Consider the following 9533-nt stretch of genomic DNA (forward strand, 5'->3'; position numbering starts at 1 on the left):
TTTCGATGTTCATATTGTCCTGTTGTACATACCGTTTTGGATGGCAGACTCGTATATCTATCAGAGAGCATACTCTATTATTCTATGCCTTGTTGAATCATATAACTTCTCCTTCTATGCCTTTCCTGTCTTATCATCGTTCGTTCTACCCGAGACACACACTATGGCAAAATTACTCAATCGCTAGCATAAACTCAATAATGAAGTACGCCTGAGTATTTTAAACCTTTAATATCCTTAACAGTGAAAGTACTCGTATACTTTTCTAATCGTTTGAGTTCAAAGTTCTGCTTATTTTCTTTTCTGCATACACTTTCTGCATAAAAAAATCGTCATAAAAAAGTTGCTGCATGTTAAACCTATATAGTTTTTAACATTTCAGTTTTTGAAACATCTAAGGTTTAAAGATAGTAGTCGTTAAGTAGGATATATTTTATAAAAATTGTATAGCAATAATTATAGAGCTAAAATCAAAACTATTTATCATCAACAGACCGCATAGTTTTGAAAAATATTATATGGAAATGTATCAATACAGTTCCACACGTAATATCACTTAAAATATCGCTACGTATTTTGAAATGATGTATATTTGGCAGGTATAAACAAACAGTACAAAAATTCATAATAATAATTATTTTATTTAAATGTTATTTCCAGCTACTAAGAATGATTATATTCCTCGCTAACTGTTTAATTATTTAATTCTTGATTGATTTAGTTACATGGTTTAAGAAAGACATATAACTACTTCCTCTTCGAGATATGATGTCTTATTTTGTTTCAATTGAAATATTGATCATAAAAGCCAACCTCTGTTCCCCATTATATTATATGATACGTGCAAAAGGCTAAATGCAATGTTGACTGCCCACAAAGAGGAAAATGAAGTATATTTTTCAAAATTGCTTACGTTACTAAAATGTTTTCAGACATTACTAATTTTTTTCAGAGATCAAAATATCTTAGCACTCTTTTAACACAGTTCTACTCTCTGCATTATAATAAAATATTTTAAATGTTATATTTAACATTAATAACCAGTTTGAGTTTTTAAATTCTGGTTTCAGCCTTGTGTTATAAATCAATAGTCTGATTTAAAATTAAACTCCGAATACCTATATTTTTAATAAGCCCATCAATACAGAGTGCCTTCAAGTTTGTATACACTGTTTGCAAAGAGGGAAGTCACTATATATGCAGTCACTATTTGAAGGCAACCACAGGAATAATGATTTTCGTAGTAGCGCCGATCTACATCCAAGTAACCGTTATGAGTTTGCGATAGTATGAGTTATTGAGTCATGTAAGCTAGTAAAAACAGTATAGTTATTAGCAATTGCTACTGAAATTTAAAAAAAATTATTTTTGAACAATATTTCTCAATAAACTTAAAACAATTGTGTGCAGTATACACAGTTATTTGTACCAAATAAGATGTGAAAGATGGAATAATATTACATTGTGAGGTATTATGTAATTGGGAATGACTAAGAAGATTAGTCAATAAGGATCCTTAGATAGAATAACTCTTGGACAAATTTTATTGATCCAAGGTATTGCAGGTATATCGTAGAGCCCTCCTACTACTACTGAGGTAATTTAAAGTTGATTTAAACTTTTGAAGACCAAAACCAGGTACTTTATACATTAACTGTGAAGAACTTTGATTATTATTTTACTTAGAATTTAAACGTTTAATTAAATTAATTGTGTGTTCTGTGCTCTTTTGTAGTCGACACGGTTGAAGACAATCCTACATTTCTATGAGACTATGTTAAGTCAAAGTATTACAGCGTGCCGCGTAACAGGATTCGTAGAGGTTGAATGCGCAATTTAAAGTCTATAGCTCATTTCAGTCGACTTCATACTATGTTCCTATGTCACTTGTTAAATTTTCACATGATTGCTCTTAATTTGTTTCATTAATTTTTGTGTTCAGCGATTTTCTCGTTGCTGTTATTGTTACCCATAAGATCAATGTAAAAATGCTCAGCTAAATCCATAACTACATGCACTATCATTGAACACGATGTTGACTATATAGAACTGACACTTTACACAACAAGAGAAGTCTCTATGTCAGTTCGTTCTTGATAGAACTTGTGGACAGACAGATAGTAATGAGAGTTTTCCAGCTCCTTGTCTGATAACCTTTACTAGCGCTCAACCACTGAGAATTTTATATAGCCGGAAATGAAACTATTCATAATTCCTACAAATTATTATGCCTGCCTCATACTTAAAATGTTTAATATTTGATATCTGAGAGTTAATGGAAATACGAGAACCGATAGCAAGGCGATATGTTTACGGAAAGTAAGCATCTAAATTGCCACAATCCCGTGCAAAATGTTTTTTATGAATGTGTGGAATACCTCTAAAATATTTTTAATGTACTGGTTGTTTCAGTTAACTTTATTTAAGAAGAGTAAAATAACCAAAGGTAACTCCCATTTCCTTTTTTCATCTATCGCTAAATGTGAAGTAACCCTTTATATGCTGCTGGTTGAGCAGTTCTTCAATCTGGTGAGTTATCGTAGAGCTAAACATTAAAAACGTTCAACCTCTTACCTTCAAACGTTCAACCTCTTACATAATTTTGAAGATGATCACTTCAATCAGCTAACTCCATGAAGAAGTAGTTGCAGCATAGGGGTCAATATTTTCCCACACGAACTTCAGCTCCGTGTATTGAACAAGTGTAGGCAGTAGCGTTGAGCAGCTGTTATTAAATCTGGCGAGTTATCGCTAGAGAGCTAAGTCACAGTATGACAGTAGGTTTGGTTTTACCTTAACTAACCAAGCAATGATGATATTTAAAAATGGTCGTTAAAATATTATTCAAAATGAGCAGAGCCAAAAATAATGGAAAGAAACTTGAGCAGCAGAGTGACTTTTAAAAGTAAAAACAGAAATTTTATAAAAAGACTTTTACAGTTCTTTATAAGATTAAAAAAATCATATTTATGGAACAAATGTGAGGATCAGATTCTTCTGGCCCTTTAAACGTGTAGAAAACGGGTCCTTAAATAAGACCCCATTGATAAAGCTTCCTAACGATTACAAAAACTAGATACAAAAGTTGACTTTATCTCCATGGCAACGTCAGTTTAGTGGAGCATCTGTAATCGGATACTCTCACAGACTCGACTCCTGAGGTCAGGAGTCCACATCTGAAGAGATGCAGAAAAAGAATTCAAAACTTTTTCGCCATTTCGACATCAGCGACATCTAGATTCCAAATGAGGTCTATCTTTCTAGTAAGTGAAACATACAGTAAAACAAATCAAATGTTTGCTATTTCCCCTATATTGTGTTGTAAACATGAACAGAATAGAGGTCAGCTTAGGACAACAATATTCAGGAAATAAAACTCGCCATTAGTCTAAAATGTACTAAATATATAGGCTATTATAAATATATTAATAAACTGCGTTACATTATTCATTATTTTCTAAGTATTACTAAACTATAAAATAAAAACTCGTTAATTGTCAACGGAAGTGATAAAAAAGAACAAAATTTATATCTTTACTCGTCAATGATATTTTTTCTATTTTTTAAGTTTAAGATTTAAGAACACTGAATTTTCAACGCTTGATAGAGGAAAATTTTCAAACTATTTATTTCATTAGTCTAAATCTTAAAACTAATATCTGAATCCATATAATATGTCTTAAAATAACATGTGTTACATATTTGTCTGTCAGTTCGAGATTGCTAATGGAATATTCCAACTTGGGAATAATTGTTCTTTTATGAACTGCAAGCTAGACCTCGTTACGTTGGTATGAACTGCACATGAACAAACAACCCCTGCCGCCGGGTGTGGTTGCCAGTCTCATGGGGCTGCCGTTACTGATGAACTGGAACGTGCTGTGAGAGTCGTACGGTTTTTAAAAGCGTAATATTAGAATGATGCTGAAACTCCACTTGAACACTAAATTCTCTGTGGGTATGTGAAATATTCCTTTCTATTCTTCCTATTCTTGTACAACTGTTTTATTGTTTACATGTGTATCGGACTAAAATAAGACTATATGCATCTGTTTTAAACAGTTAGGGCATATTATTAGAACTGGTATTCATCAAAACAATTCAAAATTACTTTTGGACTAATAAACGCTGCTAAGGGCTTTGTACATTAATTTATTTTAGGCTATCATTGTTAGGAAAATGAAATAGAACTATCATATATAAATTTTAGATTTGGAAAAATAAAAGAAAGTACAGTAAAAACATTATGTGCATGTATAGATACAAAAATAAGGGCACTTTCCACATATAAAACAGCCTTAAGTTTCTAATGTCAGAAAATATAAACAAACCATGAAGATCGAAGAGATATCACCATATTTACAGGAGAACTCGGTTGTGTTACTTTCAAGTCAAAGTAAGCTCCAAACCACCAACCACCAAACCACTAAACTCACCAAACCAAACTCACCAAGAACTCCTCCTTTTTGGATCCAAATAAAAGTTTTTAAATATCAGGGCAAAAGTTTCTATGTTAGCGTAACATTAGGTACGTAATATTTGGTTACAGTTTGGCGGACAGAAGTGTAAAACGTTTGTAAAATACAATATCTCTCAGTTGAATGTCAAACTTGTATCTCCCTGTGTATGTATGTCTGGGAAGGTACCTCGATAGTGAAAACAGGCGTAATATTTTGCAGCAACCCTTTTTTCCGTAGGGAAAATCGTGATCTATAATAAGGCATGTCCACGGAAATCGGATAGTCGTTATCAAAGTTTATCAGAAGAATTTTTCAGGTATAAATATGAGATGTCAAAATTAGCTATTATGGTCAAAAAAGTTGCATGAATCTTAAACTCTACATATATCAGATCGAGATTGATGATTCTTGTATAATATGAGTGCCATAGGCGCTTGTTGAATGTCATAACAAACCATAACAAACACTCCTAAGCTCCTGGAGTTTACACTGACTCACTTCTCACCCTATAACTTTACCTGTTAAATTTTCTTATATTCTTACTTATTGGTTATACATATTTGAAAGATATACACTGATATAAATATTGAATAGTAGTAGTAGATTTGTTTCATAACGACACCCTCACTGGTAGCTTAATTTAATAGATTTAGTTGACCTATATTAACAAATAATCTGTAATGACAAATAACTTTATTTATTATTTTCATGCATATTACTCCTTTACTAACCCACAATATTTTAATTAATTTGTAGTTTTAAGTTAAAATATTATTTATGCTCTTCTTTAAATCTATATTAAACGCACTGTTTTGAAATGAATAGTATATCTTGTAGTAAAGTGAAATGTATATCTTAGGCCAATAACTTACAAAAGTATAAACAATCTAAATTCTAAATATTTAATTTTATATTAAGGTGAACCAAAATTTACAAATCAACATATTATAAATACGAACGACTCCAAAAATATTATAAGCAGGGAAAGCTGTACGTGAAAAATATAGCATTTGTATCTAAAGCCCACCATCTGGGTACAAATACAAAACAACTGAAATAACACTAAAACAACACGAACACACTACATCAATATACCATGCATACAACATATCAGATTAGTAGAGACACAGGCCCTTGAAGCTTAAATGCATAGTCAATAGGTCGGCCCCTAGAAGAAGAAGAAGAAGTAGACAAATTAAATTCCATCGATTCATCAATAAGGTGGAATACGCCAAAAGTGCCCGCCGAATGTTATCGCGGAAGTCAAGTTTTTAATAATTACCTTTTAAAATTATTTAGGAGGCCAAATTCACTGTACTTTTGGCAATAATAACTTCTGAGCCAGTCCGATTACAGAATACTTACCCAGGACTTCAATCGCAAATTTCTCTGTTTGCATTGCACCTAACATTACATGCATTTGATTGAACAGTAACATCGATTTCAATAACTATTTTAGACCAATCTGAATAAATCGAAAAGTTGTATTTCTTAGGTTTCTTAGTGAAAGCTTTTATGATACGATGGAGTAAAAAACTGTTGCAGTTCCCCTCGATGATTGTGTAATTTAAAAATTTGATTTATTCTCTGGTGTATTGCTTTGTGATTCCACTTGTAGTTACCGCGTCTTTGTTCGTAATTTTGTAGACTTTGCACGTGTGTGATTACTTTTGGTTCGAGTGAATTATATTTCGGACGCTAATGTTATGGTTGCCTTGTTACCACGATTAAGAAAATATATATGCACACATAGATCTACGAAACTTGCTTCTGTGAAATGACAACTAAGATGGATTTTATATTATATATATATATATATATATATATATATACAAAAGAAAATTTATATACATATATATATATATATATAATAATAATTAATAATATTCTTTATTGCATCAACAATCAACAATTTCACAATTGCATTGCATGCGTCAACATTTGAGGTATTAACACACACAATACTTTAAATGTGAGAGAGTCAATAAACAATATATATGCCGAGTAATTTAACTATTGTATAACTGCTTTAGTTTTCTAAACAAAAAATATATAATCGAATAATAAAATAATTAACAAGTGCAAAACTTGTCCTCTTATGAATAAAATAACGTTTAAAAATAGTATTAAACCAATGTACAGTAAATGGCTACAGGCACATTAACCACTCATGTAGGAAACACTAACACGCCGAGTAATTAATCTGTTTAGAATTTACTGCATTTTGTTATATACCGATATTCTGTCAATGGCTGTACTAGTAAAATTAATAGATATTCTGTCCAAAACGAAAGGCTTTTCTTCTAATAGTTAAATTCTAGAATTACATACATTATAGAAATGTCTCGCAGTTACTTAGCTACGGTAAATATATAGTTTTTCATAAACACAATCAATAAAAAAGTGCACAACTTTTTATCCAAATCTAGTTGCAACACGATTAGCCTTTTCTAGAATTAATTCATTGACAATAGATTTTATGAGCGGTAGTGAAGCCCCAATTACTCGAGGAGGTGGAAAATATTTAATTTATGTCTCTCTGATCGCACTATATCTGGAAAAAGAAATCATCCATAGATTCTAATCATGGTGAATGACATTCCAATAAATTTGGCTCAGTATTAGCGATTATTTTAAATTGGTTTTATGAGAAACCATGATGGAAATCTTGAAATGATATAATAAATCAATTCTAATTGAACTTATAACAATCTCATAGGTTTGATTTGTTTAAATTTAAAATAAATCCTCATTTATTTTTCTTATCCGAGGACCATATTTTTCATTTTCTGAAGAAGCCGTGAAGTTTACCGACGATTTCTTTTCATCGGATAGTCTGTACCACTTCCTCAGCATATTGGCTTGAATTCAATATTATTAAAGTTGAACATAAGATATTACTTTTCTTAGGCTTTTCGAAATAATTTTAATATTTTCTAAAAAGGCCATTTTTCTCACTATTTGCAATGTCTTTTAATACTTAATTATAACATTACACAATTTTATATATTTTATTTCTTCATCTATCTGAACATTAACCCTTTACTGTTTATTAGTGACGTTCTGCCATGACTTTGGTCTAATGAGGTCAATTAGATATTACGTAAGTATACAACTGCACCTTTCAAGTCTTATAAGCAATACGAGTTTTATAAGAAAGCATGCCAGTTATACATAGAAATAAACGTATAAAGTATTCATTACAAACATAATCTCCTTAATACACTTCTTCAGTTTCTCCTGAAATCCCAACCTGCAATCATTGGAGCTATTAAAATACCAATTTTATTGCCATTCCTTTCTAGCATGCCAATTCCTGTATCTCGTACTTGAATATATGAATCTCATTTGACCGAAATAACGTCGGGTATTACTTTAACACCAAGGGCCTAAATATAACATGAGTCTGCTCCACTTATTTACCGAATATGTACCTTTTATGCTCCTGAATTATTGTTCTAATGTATTGTTCAGTCTCGTGATTCTCAGAAACATATTCTGTACTGAATTTCCCTATCTGATCATCTCTGTCTAATTTTACTGAAATGCTACTATCCCCTACTTCTAATGTAAATATAAAAATAACATCCCAAACATTGCTTTTACAGTATATGCATATTTACCTTTGTTAAGTTTCAGTTTATTCCTTATCAACAAATATTACAACGTGTAACAAAGCATAGGCGATATTGACATTTAGAAAATTAGACCTATATATGCGCTTAATTCTTGTTGAAAATGGCCAACCGTTAAATGAGCGAAATGGACTATCTTCCCTTTATTTTATTTTTCTAGAAATAGAAAGTCTCGACATGGTGCTGCAATAAATAAATGGTTTCACAAAACTGCTTGTAACTTTTCATGGATGAATTAGTCATTAAAATGCTCACCATTAAATAAAAAATAGTTTTATGAAACAACTGACTTCCAAACTTTCAGACTCTTTAATCACATATGCTTTCCAATTAATTGACTCAAAACTAAACTTGATGATTAACATACATATCTATATATATTAAACACTTTCTCAGCAATTATGTACATGAAATTTTAAGGTAGGACTATGATGATAGATAATATCACGGCTATATACTTAGTACATAACTGCAACCTATAATAAAGTAATCAAAGCATATCACAGAAATATTCTATGCACACTCACTCTAATAATATGTACTCTACAACTACACTACATCTAAAACTGAACTACAGAATACTGGTATCACCGGCCAAAATACAACTGACCAGAGGCCAATAGTAAATGGCGATCGTCACGGCAGACAAAGGATAGCGACAAAAAAAGGGTCGGGAGTGGGTCTTATTTAATTGTTTCATTTTAGATGAACTTATAAAAACCATACTGAGGTTCCGCATGGTTATCTCTAATCTACTTGATACTGATAAGTTTTATTGTTCATTTTCACAATTATAAATCCAAATATTTCTGTTATCTATTGATTTCTGTACAAAATTTAAATTCATTATTTTTAAATGTTGTATTATTCAGATTTTCCCTTCCCTATTTTAAAGTAAATATTTCATTATGTACGTGGATAAGTGTTTTTGCATCATCTGTTTTCTTCTACAAACTCTGAACTTAGTAAATAATTTTAAAGACACCTTTGTTGTTTTTCTTCATCGTCTACAAGATTCAGACCCTTATGCGTGACCTTTTTTATTTAATGGTTTCTACAGTCTACAGAATCCCTAATAACTTGTACTCTTTTCGTTTTAAAAGGCTTTTGGTTCATGGGTAATATTGTTAATGAATATTAACAATCATGTTCTCAAATTCTGAACCATCACATTCTGAGAAAGAATACTAGACAACATTGTATTTATATAAAATAATTATAACATTCAAATTAATAACAACGTAAGAAATCACATTTTGGATATGCAGTTGAAACATATGATATATTATAAATAAATATTTATATTTGACTTCTCGGAGACTTACAATTTATAACTACAACAATTACTTTGATTTGATAGGTTTCTATTTTTTAAACAGACATTTTTGAAAAAGCTTGGAGCACAGCTCAATGGACAAAGTAAAAAACCAAACCATTC

Source organism: Homalodisca vitripennis, chromosome 3 (assembly GCF_021130785.1).
Source record: "Homalodisca vitripennis isolate AUS2020 chromosome 3, UT_GWSS_2.1, whole genome shotgun sequence".
Classification (NCBI taxonomy): domain Eukaryota; kingdom Metazoa; phylum Arthropoda; class Insecta; order Hemiptera; family Cicadellidae; genus Homalodisca; species Homalodisca vitripennis.